At 43.3% G+C, this 23,593-nt stretch overlaps 1 protein-coding gene across 1 annotated transcript in view; it reads right to left on the minus strand.

Moving 5' to 3' along the window:
• PEBP4 (phosphatidylethanolamine binding protein 4) overlaps positions 1-23,593 on the minus strand; it is a 288,342-nt gene that overhangs the window by 248,281 nt on the left and 16,468 nt on the right. The gene's annotated exons all lie outside the window — the stretch shown is intronic.

The raw sequence follows: 23,593 nt of genomic DNA on the forward strand, positions 1-23,593 counted from the left end.
GCTGGTGACTGTACTCCCAACTACTCAGGAGGCCAAGGTGAGAGGATCACTTGAGTCCAGGAGTTGGAGGCTGCAGTGAGCTATGATGGTGCCACTGCACTCCAGTCTGGGCCACAAAGTTAGGCTGTCTCTAAAAACAATAACGAATTTACAAAAAAGAAAGGAAAGAAAGAGAAAGTAACCCACAAAGAGAGAAATTTAAAAAAAAAAAAAAAAAAAGCCTATCAAAGAATTATCTTCTGGATGTATACTAGGCCCAGGTGATTTTACGAGAAAATGATTTCAAATATGGGATATTTTATTTTACATTAACTGATGTACTTTTCATTAAAATAACTCTTACTTTCTCTTAGTTGCCTAGCAGCTCATTGTTCTTAACTCAAAGGCATTCACCGCTTTGAGGATATGGCAGTTCCAAGAACAAGAAGATGTTGCTAAACTTTGAGTTTCAAAGCAGATTTTACTTTATGGGAGAAAGCCTGAATGCCAAAAACACTTGATTTTCAAGAGTCAGATATCTGAGAAAGAAGCCATTTTTATTTTATTTTGTATTCTAAAAAACTTGACTTTACAATTAAAGGCTATAGATGAAGCCACTGAGAACATAGAGTGTATGATGATATAATAAAAGGATAGTTTTGGTGACGTAGAGAGACATCAGACAGAGAGTCTCTGAGAGTGCTCAGCACCCTGACTCTCTCCTGCTGGACACTGAAGAGCAGGATGAGAGAAACCCAGATCATTTAGTGCATCCCAGAGCAGAGCCATAGGCTGGTTTCTGTAGCCCAGCAAGCCTCGGAGGACAAAGAACAAGAGTGGTAAAAGCAAAATAGTTGAGTGGACCACCTGGGTGGATGGAAGCATCATTTGCTCCCATGCACCCATGGGCAGGTGAGGGAAAGCAGCCAAGCACTAGTGGCCACAGAAGTGCTGAGTAGGGAGGTGGACAGATTCGAAGGGTCCTGTCATCAGGACAAAGGTATGCAGTGCTCCTGGGCCCATTGCCCACTAGAGACTATAGCAGGGCTGGGCACATCTGCTTCAGCACCAGCATATGGCAGCAGGAGCCAAAGGACATGATGCCAGGACCAGATAACCCACCCCATGCTAGAAAGATGAGAAAGCCTCTTGGAATTAAGATCACCATGGGAAAGAAGAAGGGAAAGGGAGACAACTGACTTAAGTTTATACTCTGAATGGATACACATCAATACAAAAGCAGCTAAGATTTATAAAAGTAAGTTTTCTCTCATCAGCAGAAGTGGGCTGTCCTGAACTAAGTATCTGTTACAGAGAAATGAAGACACATATTTTTATCTCTGAGCCTGTGTAAAATCTATACCTGCTATAAAAATGAAATAGGTAAAGATATTTCCCTTGCTACAAAATATAATTTCACATTAGAGAAAAGCACAGGAAGTTTCCCAATACAATTTACAAAGCTAGCGCAAGTGTAATACCAAAACTTAACAAAGTGAAAAAAAAAGAGTAATTACCAACTGTATTAGTCCATTCTCACGCCGCTGATAAAGATATACCCAAGACTGAGCAATTTACAAAAGAAAGAGGTTTAATTGGGCTTACAGTTCACATAGCTGGGGAAGCCTCACAATCATGGCGGAAGGCACGGAGGAGCCGAAGTCACGTCTTACGTGGATGGTGGCAGGCAAAAAATGAGAGAGGTTGTGCAGGGACACTCTTATTTTATTTATTTATTTATATTATTATTATTATTATTTTAAGACAGAGTTTTGCTCTTGTTGCCCAGGCTGGAGTGCAATGATGTGATCTTGGCTCACCAGAACCACCATCCCCCAGTTTCAAGCAATTCTTCTGCCTCAGCCTCCCGAGTAGCTGGGATTACAGGCATGCACCACCATGCCCAGCTAATTTTGTATTTTTAGTAGAGATGGGGTTTCTCCATGTTGGTCAGGCTGGTCTCAGACTGCCGACCTCAGGTGATCCATCCACCTTGGCCTCCCAAAGTGCTGAGATTACAAGCGTGAGTCACCATGCCCAGCCTCCTGTTTTTTTTGTTTTTGTTTTTTGTTTTTGTTTGTTTGTTTGTTTGTTTTTATCATCAGATCTCGTGAGACTCATTTATTATTGCAAGAACCGCACAGGAAAGACCCACCGCCATAATTCAATCACTTCCCACCAGGTTCCTCCCACAACACCTGGGAATTATGGGAGTTACAATTCAAGATGAGATTTGGGTGGGGACATAGCCAAACCATATCACCTTTCTTATGAAAATAAAAGCATTCCAACATTCATTCCTAATATTAAAAACACATCTGAATGGAGCTCATAAGTAAGCAGACCATGTTCTATGAGGCAAAGGTGTTCCGTGTAGCAATCAGAAAAATATACAGCGACAATCTTTTTTTCTGCAAAAAAATAAGACCATTTATTGTGCTATTGGGAAGTCAGATTTCTGTCCCGCTCCGTAGGCATTTTCAGCACCTGCTCCTATACCAGTCCTCCTGCTAGAAAGGACCAGTGCCATCATGATGCCATCTCTGATTGTCCCCCAGCACCAGTGAACCCTCAGGGGACTCACATGAAGGCTCCAAGACACCATACAATCGTGTATGGTCAGTGAAGATCTGGTAGTTTGTTGTCAGTGAGCAATACCTTTATTATATGAGTTCTTGTAGCATCTTAAGAATTATACATGTATTTGAAATACCCAAACTAAGCTACACTGCTAGTAATTAGCTTTATTTTATTTATTTATTTATTTATTTATTTATTTATTTATTGAGATGGAGTCTTGCTCTGTCACCCAGGCTGGAGTGCAATGGTGTGGTCTCAACTCACTGCAACCTCCACCTCCTGGGTTCAAGTGATTCTCCTGCCTCAGCTTCCCGAGTAGCTGGGATTACAGGCGCCCACCACCACGCCAGGCTAATTTTTGTATTTTTAGTAGAGACGGGGTTTCACCATGTTGGCCAGGCTGCTCTCGAATTCCTGACCTCAGATAATCTGCTCACCTCAGCCTTCCAAAGTGTTTGGATTACAAGTGTGAGCCACCACATCTGGCCTAGTAATTAGCTTTAGAATCTCATTTCTAGGCTGAATTTGAATCCATATTTATTGTCTTTTGTATCTTGGAAATTAGAGACTTGCTATAGACTAACCCAAACATTTGTCAATCTCATAGCTGACTTTAAAAATAATTGTAATACAATTAAGCTATCTGACTCAAAAAGAAAATCTAAGTGGAAAGACATCTTTTGTTCATAGACTGGAAGCCTTAATGTTGCTAAGATGTCAATACTACCAAATAAATTTAATGATTTAATGCAATCCCTATCAAAATCCCAATTATGCTTTTTTGCAGAAATAGAAAAAAAATTGTAAAATTCATATAGAATCTCAGGGGACCCCCGAATAGCCACAACAATCTTGAAAAAGCACAACAAAGTTAGAAGACTCATACTTCCTGATGTCTAAAATTACTAAAAAGCTACAGTAATCAAGACAGTGTGTCACTGACATAAAGACAGAACATCAACCAGTGGAATAGAGAAGAAGCCCAGAAATGAACCCTTGCATATATGGTCAAAGGATTTTTGACAAGGTTGCTAAGACCAGCCAATGAGGGAAGGATAGTCTTTTCAACAAATGGTACTAGAAAAACTGGATATCTACATTAAAAAGGATGAAATTTTTGTCTTTTACCATATATAAAATTAACTCAAAATGAATTAAAGGTCTAATTGTAAGAGCTAGAACTATAAAGCTCTTAGAAGAAAACATAGAGGCAAAGCTTTATGGCACTGGATTTGGCAATAATTTATTGAATATGACATAAAAAAGACAGACAACAATAAAATAAACAAACTGGACTCCAAGAAAATTAGAAACTTCTGCACATCAAAGAACACTGTCAACAGAGTAAAAAGGCAACTCACAGAATGGGAGAAAATATGTGTAAATCACATCCCTAAAAATGGATTAATACTCAGAATATATAGAAAATTTATAAAACTCATCCAGGTATGGTGGCTCATGCCTGTAATCCCAGCACTTTGGGAGGCCGAGGTGGGCAGATCACTTGAGGTCAGGAGTTCAAGACCAGCCTGGTCAACGTAGGGAAACCCTATCTCTACTAAGAAAACACAAAAATTAGCCAGATGTGGTGGCCTGCGCCTGTAGTCCCAGCTACTTGGGAGGCTGAGGCAGGAGAATTGCTTGAACTCAGGAGGTGGAAGTTGCAGTAAGCTGAGATGGCACCACTGCACTCCAGCCTGAGCAACAGAGTAAGACTCTGTCTCAAAAAAAAGAAAAGAAAAAAAGAAAACTTATGACACCCAACAACAAAAAAACAAACAACCCAAGCAAAAAATGGGTGAAGGACTTGAATAGACATTTTTCCAAAGACATACAAATGGCCAATAAGTATGTGAAAAGATGCTCAACATCAGGCCGGGTGTGGTGGCTCATGCCTGTAATCCCAGCACTTTGGGAAGCCAGGGTCGGAGGATTGAGCCTAGGAATTCAAGACTAGCCTAGGCAACACAGCAAAACCTTACCTCCATGAAAAGAAAAAAAAAAGCGGGGTGGTGGGGGGAACATCAACAAAAATGCTCAATATTATTAATCATTAAGGAAATGCAAATGAAAATTACAATGAGATATCAATCTATATCCTATAGCTATAGTAATTAGCTTTAGAATCTTGTTTTTCCTAATATTATCCCTAATATTAAAAACACATCTGAATGGAGTTCATAATAAGTATGCAGACCATACTCTGTGGAGCAAAGAAGTTCCGTGTAGCACTCTAGGATGTCTATTATATATATTTTTAATACCAGAAAATAACAAGTGTTTACAAGGATGTAGAGACATTAAAATACTCTGCACTACTGATGGGGATGGAAAATGGTGTAGCTGCTACGCAAACCAGTATGGTAGTTTCTCAAAACATTAAAAAATAGAATTACCATAAAATCTAGCAATTCCTCTTCTGGGTATATATTCAAAAGAATTTAAAGCAGGGTCTTAGAGAGACCTTTGTAGTAGCATCATCTCATTAACTTGAAGCAACGCAAGTGTCCATCAACCATCGTCATATGTAGGTATCCATTCAATGAACGAATGGATAAATAAAATGTCATATACACATACAGTGGAATATTATTCAGCCTTAAAAAGGAAGAAAATTCAGACATGCTGCAACATGAATGGGCCTTGAAGGCATTATTATGCTAAGTGAAATAAGCCAGTCATAAAAGGGTAAATACTGGCTGGGCATGGTGGCTCAGGCCTGTAATCCCAGCACTTTGGGAGGCTGAGGCGGGTGGATCACCTGAGGTCAGGAGTTCAAGACCATCCTGGCCAACATGGTGAAACACTGTCTCTACTAAAAATACAAAAAAATTAGCTGGGCGTGATGGCAGGCGTCTGTAATCCCAGCTACTTTGGGAGGCTGAGGCAGAAGAATCGCTTGAACCCCGGAGGCAGAGGTTGCAGTGAGCCGAGATTGTGCCACTGCACTACAGACTGGGCGACAATAGCAAAACTCTGTCTAAAAAAAAAAAAAAAGGGTAAATACTATCTCACTCATATGAGGTACTTAGAATAGTCAAATTTATAGACACAGAAAGTAGAATGGTAGTTGCTAGGGGCTGTGGAGAGGGCAGAATGGAGAGTTATTGTTAAAGGAGTATAGAGTTGTAGTTTCACAAGATAAAAAAGTTCTGGAGATGGATGGTGGGGATGGTGGCACAACAATGCGAATGTGTAGTACTTAATGTCAGTGAACTGTCCACTTAAAAATGGTTAAAATGGGGCTGGGTGCCATGGCTCACACCTGTAATCCCAGCACTTTGGGAGGCTGAGGCAGGAGAATCACTTGAGTCCAGGAGTTCGAGAGCAGCCTGGGCAACATGGTAAAACCCCATCTCTACAAAAATTACAAAAAACAGCCAGCAAGGTGGTGCGCGCCTGTAGTCTTAGTTACTCAGGAGGCTGAGGTGGGAGGATGGCTTGATCCTGGAAGGTTGAGTTGCAGTGAGCTATGATCAAACCACTATACTTCAGCCTGGGTGACAGAGTGAGACCCTGTCTCAAAAAAAAAAAATTGTTAAAATGGTAAGTTTTATGTTATGAATATTTTTCACAATTAAATAAAGTTTTAAAACATCAAAAAACAATTTTAAAAATCTTAGTTAAGCTAAAATGGGAGTTTTTTTCTTAACAAATTAAATGAAGTATATATTAAATCATAAATATATATGGAGAAAGTGATTAAATTTAATAAAGTTTATTAAAGAAATCTTAACTTTTTAAAAAAATATTGAATAAATGGACATACATATCTAGTTAGTTGAGAAGATTTAATATTTCAAGAATATCAGTTTTCCTTATGAATTCATAAAAGTAATTCCAGTCAAAATTTTGAGTTTTTAGTGCAACTTTACAAAATAAGTCTAAACTTCATTTGGAAGAGTCAATGTGGCAGAATATTCAAGACATTTTTTGAAAAAGAAAGTTAATGGAGTGTGGAGGGGAGAATATTATGCCTTATTAATAGTTTTCCTGTAAAGGTACAATAATTAAAACAGTATGATATGTTACAACAATAAATAGCTCAATGAAACAAAATTGAAAGTCTAGGAATAAACCCAAGAATGAGTAAATATTTAATATATGGTAAGAGTGTGATTTAATTAGGGAAGTAAGATGCTGGGACAATTGACTATTAATAAAAAAATCAGATAGTTCAAAGAGAAAAGTATAACATAATGAGAAGAATAATATAAAATATTTATATGATATTGGAGAGGGAAAGGCCTTTCTAAGAATAAAAGCAAAAAAAAAAAAGACACTCTAAACAAAAAATGTATCTTTTACAAGATAAAAATCTGGAATTATTGAATGTCAAAAAACAGTATAAAAGTCAAGCAACAAATTAGGTGTATTCATTTGTTTTAACACTGCTGATAAACACATACCCGAGACTGGGTGATTTATAAAGAAAAAGAGGTTTAATGGACTCACAGTTCCACATGGCTGGGGAGGCCTCACAATCATGGTGGAAGGTGAAAGGCACGTCTTAAATGGCAGCAGGCAAGAGAGAGAATGAGAGCCAAGCAAAAGGGGTTTCCCCTTATAAAACCATCAGCTCTTGTGTGACTTATTCACTACCACAAGAACAGTATGGGGTAACCCCCCCACCCCCGCATGATTCAATTACCTCTCACTGAGTCCCTTCCACAACATGCGGGAATTATGGGAGCTATAATTCAAGATGAGATTTGGGTGGAGACACAGCCAAACCATATCACTGGGAAATAATATTGACAACAGATGACAAAATACTAATAATATATAAAGAAAGCCATTATAAACCAATAAGAACAAAAGTAGCTTTCCACTCGAAAAATGTGTAAAGACCGTGAACAAATAATCACAGGGGAAGAAATAAAAATTTGACTAAAACAATGCAAAATGAAGCACTAGCACTCAAAGAATGCAAAATGAAGCCAGGTACATTTTGATACATAATGCCTATCAAAAGCCTTAAAATGTTTATATAATTTAACCGAGATATTCTATCTGAAATTTACCTTAAGGAAATGCCCAAGTATAATCAATATTATTTATAATAGTAATAATCTGAAAACCATATCAGTTTAACAACAGGAAATTAGAATTTTACAAATTATAGTTTTGTTTTCTGTGTTTTCAGACAGGGTCTCACTCGTCATCTAGACTGGAGTGCAGTGGCAGGATCAGGGGTCACTGCAACCTTGACCTCCTTGGGCTCAGGTGATCCTCCCACTTTAGTCTCCCAAGTAGCTGGGACTACAGGCGTGTGTCACTATGCCCAGCTAGTTTTTCTATTTTTTGTAGAGATGGGGTTTCCACATGTTGCCCAGGCTGGTCTTGAACACCTAGACTTAAGTGATCTGCCCACATCAGCCTACTGTACCTGGCCAAACTGTAGTATTTTATACAGGAGAATGCACCACCACAATTTCGAAAACACACTGTCTCAGTCCATTTGTCCTACTATAACAAAATACACAGGTGGGATAATTTATAAAGAAAAGAAATTTAGTTTCTCAGAGCTCTGGAGACGGGAAAGCACAAGATTAAGGCACCAGCAGGTTGCACATCTGGTGAGCGCTGCTCTTTACCTCCAAGATGGCACCTTGTTGCTGCATCCTCACACGGCAGAAGGTGGAAATACAGGAGGAATGAACACGGCACCAAGCCTCTTTTAGAAAGGCCTTGAACCCATTCACCAGGGGGAGCCCTCATGACCTAATCACCTCTTAAAGGCCCCACCTCTTAATACGATGACATTGGCCATTATGTTTCAACATATGAATTTTGTTCAGACCATAGCATACACCATTAAAAATAATGTAAGCTGGGCTTTGTGCATGCCTGTGGTCCCAGCTACTTGGGAGGCTAAGGCAGGAGGATTGCTTGAGCTCAGGATTTCCAGGCTGCAGTGAGGTATAATCATGCCACTGCATTTCAGAACCTGGGTCACAGGGCAAGACTCTGTCTCTTAAAAAAAAAAAAAAAATTATTTATTTTTTATTTTTTGTGGAGACAGTATCTCACCCTGTTGCCCAGGCTGGTCTTGAGCTCCTGGGCTCAAGTGATCCTCCCTCAGTCTCCCAAAGTGCTGAGATTACAGGCATGAGCCACTATGCCCGACCACAAAAACTATTTTTAAAAAACCCATCAGTCTCATACTCTGTGTTCTCGTTTAATTTCCTTCTTTCCACACACAACTCTGCAGATGGTTGCTGCTAAACTGTGACGGTCTTTACCTCCGTTTGTCTCCTCAATGTTGCACGGTTTGATTTGTAATTTTCTAGTGCCTTCTCCCATTCTCCAGTGTAATCATTACAAACCTTCTGCACCCTCAATACACCTCCCTGTGTTTCATGGTCCTTTCTATTTTATAGAGAAAAATAGAAGTTACGAGACAAAAACCACCTGAAATCCCCCATCTCCCTCCCAACATGAGGGAGAAGCCATTTCCCCTTGAGTCTAAGCTGAGTTTTCTTCCTGTGCTTCAGCCCTCTCCTTCCCACCCTCACTCAGCCCATATTACTTCTCTCTTTCCCTTTTTGCTTTTTCTGTATTTTTTTTTTAAGAGACAAGATCTCATTCTGTCACCCAGGCTGCAGTGCAGTGGTATGATCTTGGCTCACTGCAGCCTTGAACTCCTGGGCTCAAGCGATTCTCCTACCTCCGCCTCCCAAGTAGCTGCAGCTACCGGCATGTGTCACTATGCCCATCTATTTTTCTTTTTTTTTAAGTAAAGGTGAGGTCTTGCTATGTTGCCCAGGCTGGTCTCGAACTCCTGGGCTCAAGTGATCCTCACATCTCGACCTCCCAAAGTGCTGGGATGAGCCACTACACCTGGCCCTATCTCCTTTCCTTCACAGCCAGACTCCTTGGAAGAGCAACCTGCACTCACTGCCTCCACTTCTACAAACCGACTTCCACAGCTCCACTGGTTCTGAAAGAACAAGGCCAGCTTGTTCACTGGCAACTCAATCTGAAGGACATGCTGCACCGCCCATTGCTGAACTTCTCTGCAGCATTTGACACCTGACTACTCTCCCTTGAAATGCTCACCTCCTTCGGTGTACCTGGGCCTTTCTGGTTTTCCTTCCACCTCCCTGGCCAGTCTATCCTTTGAATGTGACTTTCCCTCAGGTCTTGCCCACTGGATTCATCTTCTCACTTTCTGCAGGATAACCTCCACTCTTCTCCTGCTTCAGCTATCCCCTTGCTGGGAATGATCTACACATCCCTATCTAAGTTGATTTACCCCCTTGCTGGCCATTATTTACACATCCCTATCTAAGTCCAAATCCTGGTATCCAGCTGCCTCCTGGATGTTTCCACTTGGATGTGTCTCAGGCCCCTTGCGCTTGAACTTGTATAAAGGAATTGGCCTCATCTCCTTCTGCAAATCTGCTCTTCCTCTGTGTTTCTCAGTTTCAATGGACCACCTTCCACCCAGGACCCCAGCCCAGATGGTGGGCGTCAGTCACGATGCCCTCTCTCCCTCTTCCTCGCATTCCGTCAAAGGCCACTTCCTGTTGAGTAGAGCCTGGATGTTCCAAACCAACTCCTCCACTAGGCACAGCGTTTAGGGTTCATGACACATTTAGGGGCTCATGAAAAAGTTTTCATTTCTTTTAAAATTAGAAGAATAAAATTAACATAACCTGGCCCAAAGTATATTCATTTTTATACCAATGCAGTCATCACACATAATTTTAAATATCATTTAATGGAGGAAATGGTCCACAAAGTCAAAAGTGCCCAGACCCCACCAAAGTCAGCGCATGGCCTTGCTAAGGTTTCTTGAATCTGGTATACTGCTTCATGTTTGTTGTCACCACTGTCAGCCCTCCCGGGGATGTTGGGTGCCACCACACATCCTCCTTTTCCTGCTATGCTTCCAGTCTCACCCACTTCCACACCACTTTCTGCCCTGCAACCAGAGAGATCTTCCTGAGCTGCTTCTGCACTTCCCTGGTATAAAAGCCTTTTGCTCAGCGGTTCTCAAACGTTAACAGGCATCAGAGGCGCTCGGAGCAGGCTGCGAAGATGTGGAGGGTTGGACCCTACTCCCAGCGTTTCAGACTCAGTAGATCTGAAGAGGAGCCTGACAACTGGCTTTTCTGACCTGCTCCCCTGGCTGCTGACCATGCTTTGAGAACCTCCTGCTCTAGCAGTTCCCCAGTTCTGTCAGGATGAAGTCCACACTTCCTCACAAGGCCCTTCCAGATATGGCCTTCTTTTTCCTTCTCGGCCTCATCCCTCCTCCTGCCTTTCTGAATCTGCCGTGCAGCCATCCTGCGATGGGTGCAGTTTCCCGGGAAGGTATGCTGTCTACCGGGCCCCTGCGCCTTTGCACAGGCATAGCCTCCCTTGCCGGGAACTTCTCCAGCCTTCACTCCCTTCCCCTGACCTGGCTGGTGCTTCTCAACCTTCCTGCCTGTTCTCAGAAGTCTACTGTTCAGGAAAGTCATTTTGGTCCTCCACCTGCCCCCAAGACAGTGCCCCTCTAGGAGCTCTGACCCCACCCTGTGCTCACCTCTCCTGGCTTTTATTTCCCTGAACTCTAACTGCCTGCTTATTTTTCTTTCTTACATTTGTTTGTTGGTTTGTTTATTTATAGACAGGGTCTCACTCCCTTGCCCAAGCTGGAGTGCAGTGGCCCGATCATAGCTCATTGCAGCCTCAACCTCCTGGGCTCAAGCAATCCTCCCCTCTCGGCCTCCCAAGTAGCTGGGGCCACAGGTGTGTGCTGCCATACAGGACTGATTTTTTCATTTTGTGTAGAGATGGGGTCTCCTGGGCTATGTTTCCCAGGCTGGTCTCGAACTCCTGGCCTCAAGCAATCTTCCCACCTTGGCCTCCCAAAGCACTGAGATTACAGGCGTGAGCCACCACACCTGGTCTGCTCTCCCCCGTGTCAAACCACGAGAGACCCTGGAAGGCAAGCAGTGGGTCTCACTCCCAGCTGTATCAGCAGTGCCCAGCCCGGGCCTGGCACTTCCTTACTGATGAAACGATCACTGAATGAATGGAGAAATGGGTGATGGGAGGGAGGCCCCTCTCTTTCATTATATAATGGAAATCCCCCTCCTTGCTAAGGCAAAGATGGAAATGTCAGAGGCAGAGGCTGCTTAGGGGACAGAGGGAAGAGGCAAAGTCTGCAGGAGGGGGTAGCACAGAGGTACTCTCCTTCCTGGAGGCCTCTTCTATCCCTCAACAGACCAGAGCAGCAGCCTGCCCCACGGGCATCTTCTCAGCCATCTCAGCCCATCACCCTCACCACCCCTCCCACGCCCCACCATTTGAGTCAGATGAGACCCACCCCAGGCACCAGCCCTTCCAGGGAGTCACCTGACCACTTCCGGGGCTCCCAGCCAGCTCTGCTGGGAGCCATGTGATCACTTAGGTATGCACGACCAGCTCCTCAAGGGATGCTCTGAGGGGTGACCTTGCTGTCCAGAACGGGCCCAGCTCCCTCCCTCTGAGTTTGCTGATATATGGTTGGGCTGATTCCCGGGTCTAGGGTGGGGGCATGAAGGGAGGAAAGCAGGGAGGAAGGGGCAGGGGAGGCTGGCTTGTTCTCTGCAGACATCTGGCCCCGATTTCCAAGCCTGGGTTACATAACACCTGAGGAGAACTGGGCTCCCGTCACCCACACCTCTTCCCTTTCTGTGGAGCATTTCACAACTGCAGCTGCTTCTCAGAGGTCTATTTTGGGAGCTGTTTTCATTTGACCTATATTAAGCACAGTCACAAGGCAGAGGCAAAGTGCGGGGTGCAGGGTGGCCTGCCGGCTCTTTGTGCCGTTTTTAGTGTCTTGGGTGAGACAACCAGACAAGCTGGGGGCCCACAGTACTCACTCCAGTGCAGGCCAGGCCTCTGCCCCATTTCACAATTCTAATTTTCCTCCTCCTGAGGCCCAGCTAAAAGATTAGACCTTAGTCACTGCCACATTGGTCAGGGAGAGATTTCGGTTCCCTGAAGGCCTGGAAGCTATAAGGCCAGGCCAGGTTGCATCCTGGGTCTATGAAGTGCAGTTTGTAGAGAGTTTAATTGGCCATCAAGCCCCTCCACTGGGAATTCCCTTTCCTGAGGTAAAAATTAAATCACATGACCAGCAGGGGGAGAGAAAGGGCTGCTGGGAGCTGCATGGCCCAGGTACTGCGCTCAGGTAGGTACTGTGCACAAACAGGTACTGTGCACAATCAGGTACTACTCAGAGTTCCCGCTACACGAACTTTAAAGACCCGCGCATAAAATGACAAGGGAAATGCCTCACCCGCTAAGCGCCCCAATTGTCCCTCTTCATCTGGGGTTATCTCCTGGATCAATGTTTTGTCCCTTGAGATTCTTTCTATCATCTCCCTAGACATCTCTTTCCAGGGCCTAGACATCTCCCCCAATACTGCTGACCCCAAAACCCACATGGGAGGCGCCTCCTCTCTCCCAAGAGAGTCAAGCCCACATCTCCAAACAGTTGTTCCCCTGGTGCATCACATGTAAAGGGCTCAGAGTGGAACTGCATGCTTCCTTCCCACCCAAACCAGCCCTCTCCCCTCTGATGCTGCTCTTGGTGGGGCCCTTTCACCTGCCCCACCCTGTTTCTACCTTAGAAGGGGTGGAACGGGGTCTTCTGTCACTAGCTGGGGAGATCCTGAAGTTGCATTTCCTTGGAACTGCCAGAAAAGACTGCAGGCTGTGGGACAGGCTTTGGTGGGAGTTTGTCACACATACCAAAAGGGTCCCTTGACTCCCTCCCACCAGAGCTGGCTAGAGGCACCGCAGGAAGTGGAGAGGTGAGGCCCTTGAGAGTTGGTGCATGCGGTGTGTTTCATGTGGCCCAAGTGCTGGAGGCCTGAGGCTGAGAAGGCCAGGGGATGTGAACTAAAATGCAGAAGCGAAAGGAGATAAAAAGCACTAGAAAGTGCTAGAACTAAGCTTGGACTAGAGGGTGTCAAACCTGACGAATGGGTAGAAACTTCTAGGTACACAGCCCCCAGGTAAGATCAGAAAACGCACCTCACACAGGATGTGTGTGAAACCTGGAGAATGCAACAGGCTTGTTGGAGCAAAAGGTGGGATAGGCAAGAAAGAGGGAACCAGTCCAAGGGGCCCTGAATTCAAACCTGCTTTTCCAGCTGGGTGGCCTCTTCCCTCCCTCCTCTTCCCTCCCTCCTGTCTCTTCCTAGATCTCTCTCTCTAAAGACCACTGGGGGCCAGGTGCGGTGGCTCACACCTGTAATCCCAGCACTTTGGGAGGCCAATGCAGGCGGATCATGAGGTCAGGAGTTCGGGACCAGCCTGACCAACATGGTGAAACACCGTCTCTACTAAAAATATAAAAATCAGCCAAGTGTGGTGACACACACCTGTAATCCCAGCTACTCAGGAGGCTGAGCCAGGAGAATCACTTAAACCCAGGAGGTGGAAGTTGCAGTGAGCCAAGATCATGCCATTGCACTCCAGCCTGGGTGACAGAGCAAGACTCTGTCTCAAAAAATAAATAAATAAATAATGAAATAAAATAAAAAATAAAGACCACTGGGGACTCCTGGGGGAGAAGGGCAAGGGTCAAAGCTGTAAAGTCCTTTATTTAAGCTGAAATTATGAGACCACCTCAGGCAGAGAGCTGAGGACAGCCAGTGGGTATCACAGTTTAAAAACAGGCTGTCTCCCAGGACATCCTACTGCAAAGAGAGATTCCCGGACAGTAAATGTTTCTGTTTTGGAGGTGGGGAAGACGGGACAAAAAGAGCTGTGGAAAGAACCTGGAAGCAGAGCCAAGCAAGGCACTTGAGGGGTTCAGGAAGAAAAATCCACTTAAGTCGTCAAGGAATAAAAAGGCAGTATTGTTTTCTACCCAACAAAGTGCCACAGAAGAAAAATAAAACAGAGTGATCCCAATATTGGGAATACCGCCATTTTTAGTTGGGGTAAATGTCAGAAGCACTGTTTTTGTTGACATAGGATAATCCATAGAACTTTTTTTTTCTGATACAGTCTCATTCTGTCACCCAGGCTGGACTGCAGTGGTGCGATCTCGGCTCACTGCAACCTTCACCTCCCTAGTTCAAGTGATTCTTGTGTCTCAGCCTCCCAAGTAGCTGGGATTACAGGCATGTGCCACCATCCCCAGATAGGTTTTTTTTTTTAAGTAGACACGGGTTTTGCTATATTGGCCAGGCTGGTCTCGAACTCTTGATCTCAAATGATCCACCGGCCTCGGCCTCCCAAAGTGCTAGGATTACAGGCGTGAGCCACTGTGCCTGGCCTAGAACAATTTTTTAATGAAAATATACATATCAAGATGCAAGCTCCCGGGCAGGTACAGTGGCTTATGCCTGCCATCCCAGCTACTTGGGAGGCTGAGGTGGAAGAGTTGCTTGACTCCAGGAGTTCGAGACCAGCCTGGCCAACATAGCAAGACACCATCTCTACATAATTAATTAATTTATTAACAGCTCCCACTATTTAACTCAGTTTCCTCCTTCAGCTAATTTAGTAATACTTCAATGAAGAACAAAAGCCTCCTTGTCCACTAACTACATGCTGCACAAAGGTAGGAGCAATGGCTTTCACCCTATACTTCTCAGCACCCAGCACTTTCCTGGAACACAGTGGATGCTCAGTAGATATTTGTCGAAGGCCAGGTGTAGTGACTCGTGCCTGTATTCTCATCAATTTGGGAGGGTAAGGCAGGTGGATTGCTTGAGCCCAGGAGGTCAAGATCAGCCTGGGCAACATGGCAAAACCCCATCTCTACAAAACATTAGCTGGGCATGGTGGTGTGTGCCTGTAGTTCCAGCTACTCAGGTGGCTGAGATGGGAGGATTGCTTAAGCCTGGGAGGTGGAGGCTGCAGCAAGCCGAGATCATATCACTGCACTCCAGCTTGGGTGACAGAATGAGATCCTTTCTCAGAAAAAAAAAAAAAAAAAAAAAAAGCTGTTGAAAGAACAAATTTGCAAAGAAGCTCCTTGATCACTGAGAACACCTCAAGTGGTAGGAGAACTGGTTAATTCCATCATGGTATACCCATTGATAGTAATATTAGGCAACTGTTAAAAAGGTATGAATAAGAAAATAGCTATAAAACTGTGTGGGGACATATTGGGATATATGACTATCAACTGGGTACTAGATAATATTGGGGAATTTTTATTAATTTTCTTAAATGTGATGGTGGTTTTGTGGTTATATAGGAGAATTCATGTTAAAATATTTAGGAGTAATGCCAGGCATGGTGGCTCAGGCGTGTAGTCCCAGCTACTGGGGAGGCTGGAGTGGGAGGATTGCTTGAGCCCAAGAGTCCTTTGCTGACCAGATGTCTGCACTAAGCTCCACATCAATATGGTGACATCCTGGGAATGAGGGACCACCAGGTTACCTAAGGAAGGAAAACTCCCGTGCTGATCGGTAGTGGAATTGCGCCTGTGACTAGCCACCACACTCCAGCCTGGGAAACATAGCGAGACCCCATCTCTAAAAAAAGAAAAATATTTTCTTTTTAAATCTTTTAAAATAAATGTGTTAAAATAAAAAATCAGTATTTAGGAGTAAAGTGACATGATGTCTACAAGTTATTTTGAAAAGTTATGGCCCAAAAAATACCCCAAAATTTAACAATTGTTAAGTTTATTTAAAAAATACCCCAAAATATGGTGAAACCCCGTCTCTACTAAAAATACAAAAAATTAGCCAGGCGTGTTGGCGGGTGTCTGTAGTCCCAGCTACTCGGGAGGCTGAGGCAGGAGAATGGCGTGAGCCCGGGAGGCGGAGCTTGCAGTGAGCCGAGATGGTGCCACTGCACTCCAGCCTGGGCGAAAGAGCGAGATCTGTCTCAAAAAAAAAAAAACAAAAAAAAAACCCAAAACTTAACAATTGTTAAGTTTAGGTAAGGAGAATATCAGTATTTATTGTACTTTTTTTTTTTTATGTTTGCAAACATTTACAATAATAAGTTAGAAAACAGAATGTATTCCATGTAACAGAAGGCTAGAAGAAAGGAAAAAATGTTTCTGTATTTATTTCCTTTCTAATAAATTATAACTGCATGTTCATTGACTGTATTTACTTGCTAGAAATCATTTACGAGTAAATATCTGATAAAAAAGCAAAAAACATATAACAGTATATGACACGCAAATAGAATAACTGAAAATAGTTGGTATTCAGATGTTGAAATCATGTGTTTTTTTTAACTTAACTTCCTGTTATGTTTTCTTATCTTTGAAAGTAAGTTTAAAAGTTATTTACAGAAAGTAGTTCCCTGCCTGTCTTCCTTTATCTTATATATGGCCATGATATATATTCGCATCTTTATTAGAATCTTTTATGAACCAAGTTATTTAACATACCAAGTTGCAACTTTGTGTTTTGACTTGGTTGAATTACATTTTCTTTTATCACTGACCTTTGGGATGCAATAAAATAATTAAAATACTGCTCTTACCCTAAGAAAAAAAAATCCACCCATATTTGTTGCTTTAATGACATTTTACAAGGGAAAGAAAAGATCTTTCCAAACATTTTCCTTTCTTCCTCCCTTCCTTTCTTCCTTTCAAAATAATTAATTTGTTTATTATTTTGGTAAATAAATAAATCTGTGCTTCTCTCGAACACTCCAATCTAAAAGTATTACATACATATTGTAAAAATCTGGAAAATATAAAAATACATACAGAAAAGAAAATTCTAAGGCCCATAATTTTACCATCCGGAGATAACTACTGCTTATATTTTGCAATAGTTCTTTTTATCCTTCGTGTATGAAGTTTTTTTTTTTTGGTTTTCTGTACAGTCATGTACTGTGGATGTGTGTGTGTGTGCATGCATGTACCACACACATTCTATCTTATGGACATGCCATTATTTATTGAAGACATCCCCTCTTGGAGGACAGTTTATTTTTTTCTTCATTTTTTCCCCACTATCACTAGTGTTTATGAATGTCCTATACATAAACCTTTTCCTGACTTCTGATTATTTCCTTAGATTTTGTTATTAGAGTTTTCTTGGGCCAAATTATAGTAATTCTTTTTTTTTTTCTTTTTTTTTTGAGACAGAGTCTCACTCTGTCACCAGGCTGGAGTGCAGTGGAGCGATCGCAGCTCACTGCAACCTCCACCTCCTGGGTTCAAGCGATTCTCCTGCCTCAGCCTCCCGAGTAGCTGGGACTATAGGCACGTGCCACCACGCTCAGCTAATTTTTATATTTTTTAGTAGAGACGGTGTTTCACCACGTTGGCCAGGATAGTCTCGATCTATTGACCTTGTGATCCACCCTCCTTGGCTTCCCAAAGTGCTGGGATTACAGGTGTGAGCCACTGCGCCCAGCCAGGTATGAGAATTCTTTTAAGCCTCTTAATATATATATAGAGGAGCAAAAAAGAAAAGCTTTCCTCTACCCTGTTAGGTTCATTACTTGAGGGCTGTAAATTGAACTGACAAACAGCAGATTAACAGGAGAAAAAAAGGTTTATTTATGTGCACGTGGGAGTCAATAAAAGAAGTAGCATGTATCATCTGATTAGTTTCCAGATATATTTTACTAATTTACACTCCTACTAAGCAGAAGGAGTATTATCACTCTTTAAAATCCTTACCAATTTGATAGGTTAAAAATTAATCTAATTTTCACTTTAAAAATTACTAAGTAAGGCAAAACCTTTTTAAATGTTTGCTTCTATATTTATTTCCTTTTTCATGAATTATAACTGCATGTTCATTGCCTATTTTTACTTGCTAGAAATCATTTACTAGTATATTTAAATCCTTCAGATTTTACGTATTCAATTGTTACATTAGAATATTTATGAGGATAAACAGTGAAAAACTTGTGTATTTACCTTACCAGTGTGAAGAGAAATAAGAATTCATTTAATCACCAAATTCCTTAGTAATTTTGAAAAACAGAAGGGCCAGTTCATTTAATCAGGGCAATTTTGATTGTTATGCTAGCTGTCTTCAAAGTGAAATTCTGAACTAATGTCCAACACCAAGTTTTTTTAAAAAACAAACTCTGTGGATATTTAAAATCAGAGCTCTAAATTCCAAGGAATCTTTTCTTCTAACAACTTTGTGTGATGTCCCAAATACTTTAGAAATCCCAAATTACAACTTCGTGTTTCAACTTGATTACATTAAGTGCACCTCACCCCATAGCCGTGACCCAAAAACAATATTTTTAAATTTGCTCTCATCTCCTATATTTAAATTTCTCTTTCAGCCACAGCCAATCAAAAGAAAACACCAAATTGCTTGGTGATGTTTTTTCTTCCAAGTATGATACGTTATCTGTTTGTAGAGATTAAAGCAAAAGAATTTGTTCACAACTTTTCCAATTTTAAACCACCAACTGATTTGTCTCTGAGATTTATACAAGTATTTTCCAGAATTCTATTTCAGTACATAGAAAAGGTCTGCTTGTCAGATTACATATTCTTTTCTTACGATCTCATTTCCTGTTGTAAAGCAAGTTGTCAGTGCCTGGCACACCTGCCAGAACTCATTCAAGAAATGCTTACTGGCTGGAGCTGATTCAACCACCCAGTAAAAGTGAAGTGTTTCCTTATCTCTGGTTGTGGTGACAATCGTTTTTAAACCTAGGCTGAATTTTATCGATATTCAAATGAAAGAGAGCTTGGATGAGTCTGGGGGAGCTACCCTCAGCTCATTCCTGGTGTAGGACCCCCTCACCCTGGCTACTGCTCTTCTGTGCTTCAATGGAGCCCTGAGACATTGTCTCGCCAGGGCAGGCCCCTCTAGACTGTTGTAAGTAGGCTGGTTCTGAGAGCTGGGTCTTTTGCCAAACAGATTCATTTGAATAAGACACCAGGTCCTTGCCTCGAATTAGGGAATTCAGGAATTTGCAGCTGTGGCTAGTCCAGGCTTCTTCTGTGGGGGTTGAAAGAGGGCAGAGGTGGGAGGTGGGGTAGGGGTGAAGCTGAAAGGGACAGAGGTGGGTGCAGTCAGCTGCCCTGTCCCCCCACTGCCTGCCCCTGAAGCAACTCAGTGTGTTTTCTTGGTGTGCAGAATGAGCAATAGGCCCACTCCTGGCTGGCATACTCTTACAGCAAAGTGCCAGCTTTTCCAGACGAGTTTAGGGCCTCAGCTTGGCCCTGAGCCCAGTCAGCTGAGCACCAGCTGCAGTGGTGCCTTGCTGCTGCAGCCTGGGCGGTCCCATATCCGGGCCACTTTACACTCAGGTGCAACTGGCCACTTTGCCCACCTGCCCCCCGATCCCAGGCGCCCCTACCAGGATCTTAAGGCCCTCAATGTATAAATGGTGGTGACCATTACCAGAGAGGCTGAGCCCTGGGACCTGCCCAGGCATTTCTGCAGTAGACTAGAAGAGAGCAGCCACCTGCTTGCTCCAGTGACCTCTGGCTCTGTCCTGCCACCATTGCAACTAACCCAAGTGCAGGAAGACTCAGAGGCCACTGGTTCAGTGCCTCCATCCCTATGCCATCAAGTAGCCAAGAAAGGGCCTGGGCAAGATGACAGTGTGTTTTAAACCCGTTCTCCCTGTCTCCTGGCCTTCCCACCTGCTGTCAGGACACACTGCTCTACCATCTCCTTCCAATAACCTTCTTGCCACTCCTCATTCTCAAATCTTTCTTGGCCAGGCTTGATGGCTCATGCCTGTAATCCCAGCACTTTGGGGAGGCCGAGGTGGGTGGATCACTTGAGGTCAGGAGTTCGTGACCAGCCTGGCCAACATGGAGAAACCCTGTCTCTACTAAAAATGCAAAAATTAGCTGAGTATAATGGTGGGTGCCTGTAACCCCAGCTACTCAGGAGGTTGAGGCAGGAGAATCACTTGAACCCAGGAGGCAGATGTTGCAGTGAGCTGAGATGACGCCATTGGCAAGAGGATCACTTGAGCCCATGAGGTTGAGGCTGCAATGAGCTGTGATTGCGCCACTGCACTCCAGCCTGAGAGACAGAGCGAGACAACGTCACAAAAACAAACAAACAAATGAAGAAAACCCCACGGATCTTTCTCACATACTATCTTATTCCATTCAGGCTGCTATAATAAAGTACCTTAAACTGGGTGACTTATAAACAGAAATTTATTGCTCACAGTTCCAAAGGCTGGACAGTCTGAGATCAAGGTGCCAGCTGACTCAGTGTCGGGTGAGGGCTGGTTTCTCACAGACAGCGCCTTCTGGCTGCTTCCTCTCATGGCAGAAGGGCCGAACAAGCTTCCTCAGGCCTCTGTCTCTTTTATAAGGGCACTAATCCCATTCCTGATGGTGAAGCCCTCATGACCTGATGACCTGCCCAAAGCCCCACCTCTTAATACCATCACATTCCAGATTATGTTTCAATATATGAATTTGGGGAGGACACATTCAGATCATAGCACATAACAACATAGAACTGTCCAGCAAGTTAGACTTTCACTTCCGTGTACACCCCAATTACTGACACAGGCACTGTCTTGAGGATGGGGAGGTGCCTCTGATGTTGGGTTAGAAATTCTGGGAACTACAGTGGATTAGCTCTGCTTGCCATGTGTAAGGGGGGAATATGGACAACATGCAGATAAATCTGCACTGATGTGTGACACTTTTACCTTGATCCAGTGAAAGACAGTTCAAACCATTTAGTTAAAAAAAAAAAAAAAGAAGAAGAAGAAGGAGCAAGGCCAGGCACATGCCTGTAATATTAGCACTTTGGGAAGCTGAGGCAGGAGGATCACTTGAGGCCAGGAGTTTGAGGTATGGCTGGGCAACAAAGTGAGACCCACCTCTCAAGAAAAAAAAAAAAGAAAGAAAGAAAAGAAACAAAACTCTGAGGTTGACAGTTCAGCCAGAGTAAAGCATGAGTAAAAAAATATAGAGAGTTACTTAGTTTTGGTGATGGTTATCATAACCTAGGTTTTACTTTTCTACCTTGAGGGAAAAAGGTTTTGGATGTGCAAAAGAAATAGAGGTATGACTTTTTTATCACTTAAATAACTGGTTTCACATACTTTGGATGGTTCTGTTAAATATTCAGCAGTGTAACTTTTTTTTTGTTTGAGACAGAGTTTTGCTCTCTCACCCAGGCTGGAGTGCAGTGGCGCCATCTTGGCTCATTGCAACCTCTGCCTCTCAGGTTCAAGCAATCCTCCTGCCTCAGCCTCCCGAGTAGCTGGGACTACAGGTGTGCGCCACCACGCCCAGCTAATTTTTGTATTTTTTAGTAGAGACGGGGTTTCACCATGTTGGCCAAGATGGTCTCGATCTCTTGACCTTGTGATCCACCTGCCTCAACCTCCCAAAGTACTGGGATTACAGGCATGAGCCACTGCGCCCAGCCAGTGCCACAGAATCTTACACTGCAGTGGGAATGAAGCCACCACAGCTATTCATATCAATGTGACCAGCTTTTAGTAATGCAAGGCTGAGTGCAAAAGAAAACAGTACAAAAAGCTGTTGTACATATTGTATAATACAGTTTCTTAAAACTTAAAAGCAAGCCAACCTAAACAGTATATGATTTTGGGATGCCCATACAATATGATACAAAATATCTTCAAAGACAATATCACCATCAAATAAATGACAAGCGCAAAATACAGAACAGGGGCTGGCTCTGTTGGAGAGGTCGGAGGTAGAAATTGGAAGTCACCACACAGGTGCAGCTTCAACCAGGCAGTGTATTGATTGCATAATACATCAAGGTTTCATGGTTGATTGGGTCCTTATTGTGTTTTATGACTTAGATATGTGTAATATTCTTACGCACCATATATTACATCATTTAAATATGTTGGTGACTATAGCAGAAGGAAACATGAGGCATATTCACAATGTGCAAGTGGAACATCTTCAATTTAAACCCAGACAGCTGGACTTGGGATTCCAGACTCTTAAACCCACCTGATCATGATGTAGTATCGTCTTTTTAAAGGTGTTTCTGGCCGACCGTGGTGGCTCACGCCTGGAATCCCAGCACAGTACTTTGGTGAGACCAAGGTGGGCAGATCACCTGAGGTCAGGAGTTCGAGACCAGCCTGGCCAACATGGCGAAACCCTGTCTCTACTAAAAATACAAAAATTAGCCGGGCATCATGGTGCATGCCTGTAATCCCAGCTACTCAGGAGGCTGAGGCAGGAGAATCACTTGAACCTGGGAGGCAGAGATTGCAGTGAGCCATTGCACTCACTGCACTCCAACCTGGGCAACAGAGTGAGATTCCATCTCAAAAAAGAAAAAGAAAAAAAAAAGAGTGTTTTCAGTTTAGGAAAAAAAAAAAAATCTGTTATAGTCATTGGTATAGAATTAGAGGCCCAGACTCATTTTCCTACCCCCACCCCTTAGTCCTTTGATCTTCCCAAATGATCATGGTTCCCATGGGTGTGGCTAAGAGGGAGTGTTGCGGACCAGTCTCAACACCACCCATAGGGTACCCGAAGTCTGGTGGTGACAAAGGAATGAGAAGAGACAGGTTAAGAGTTCATAAAGGTGGGAGCCAGGGGGCCAGTTGCAAAATGGAGGCTGCAAAAGGCCCAGAGTTCTGGTTCCACACTATTTATGGAGTACAATCACTTCGATCTAAGAAGCAGATGTTCAGGGTGAAACAGTGAAAGGGAGGCAGTGCGTCACAGGCGTAATCTATAGCGATAGCAGTTTAAATGAATCTCCTTTGTGCTCAAACAGCGTATCTTTAACTTATCGGAGAGGAGCTAGTGGGAGTGTGCTTAACTAGGAGGCGGCACGTCTGTCCACATTCCAATGCTTCAAAGGAGTGTCTTTCTCCTTGAACACAGTGTTTATAGATAAGAGAGCGGGTCTCGCTCTGAGCATGGGAACATGATGGCAATTAGGAGGCTTTCCTCCTCAGAGGCCTCTTGTGGCTTTCCACAACTTATTGTCCCATATTTTTATGGCCAGTTTATGCAGGGACCCCACAAGCCCTTTTCCCAACAGGGAAGAAGGTGCGATGGAGGGCTGGAAGCATGCTTTTCCGGCATTCCCTATAGAACACTCCCAGCCAGACCTGCCTGATGAGAAGGCAGAGGATTGACCAGACCTCAGGG

The sequence above is a fragment of the Gorilla gorilla genome, chromosome 7 (genome assembly GCF_029281585.2).
Source record: "Gorilla gorilla gorilla isolate KB3781 chromosome 7, NHGRI_mGorGor1-v2.1_pri, whole genome shotgun sequence".
Taxonomy (NCBI): domain Eukaryota; kingdom Metazoa; phylum Chordata; class Mammalia; order Primates; family Hominidae; genus Gorilla; species Gorilla gorilla.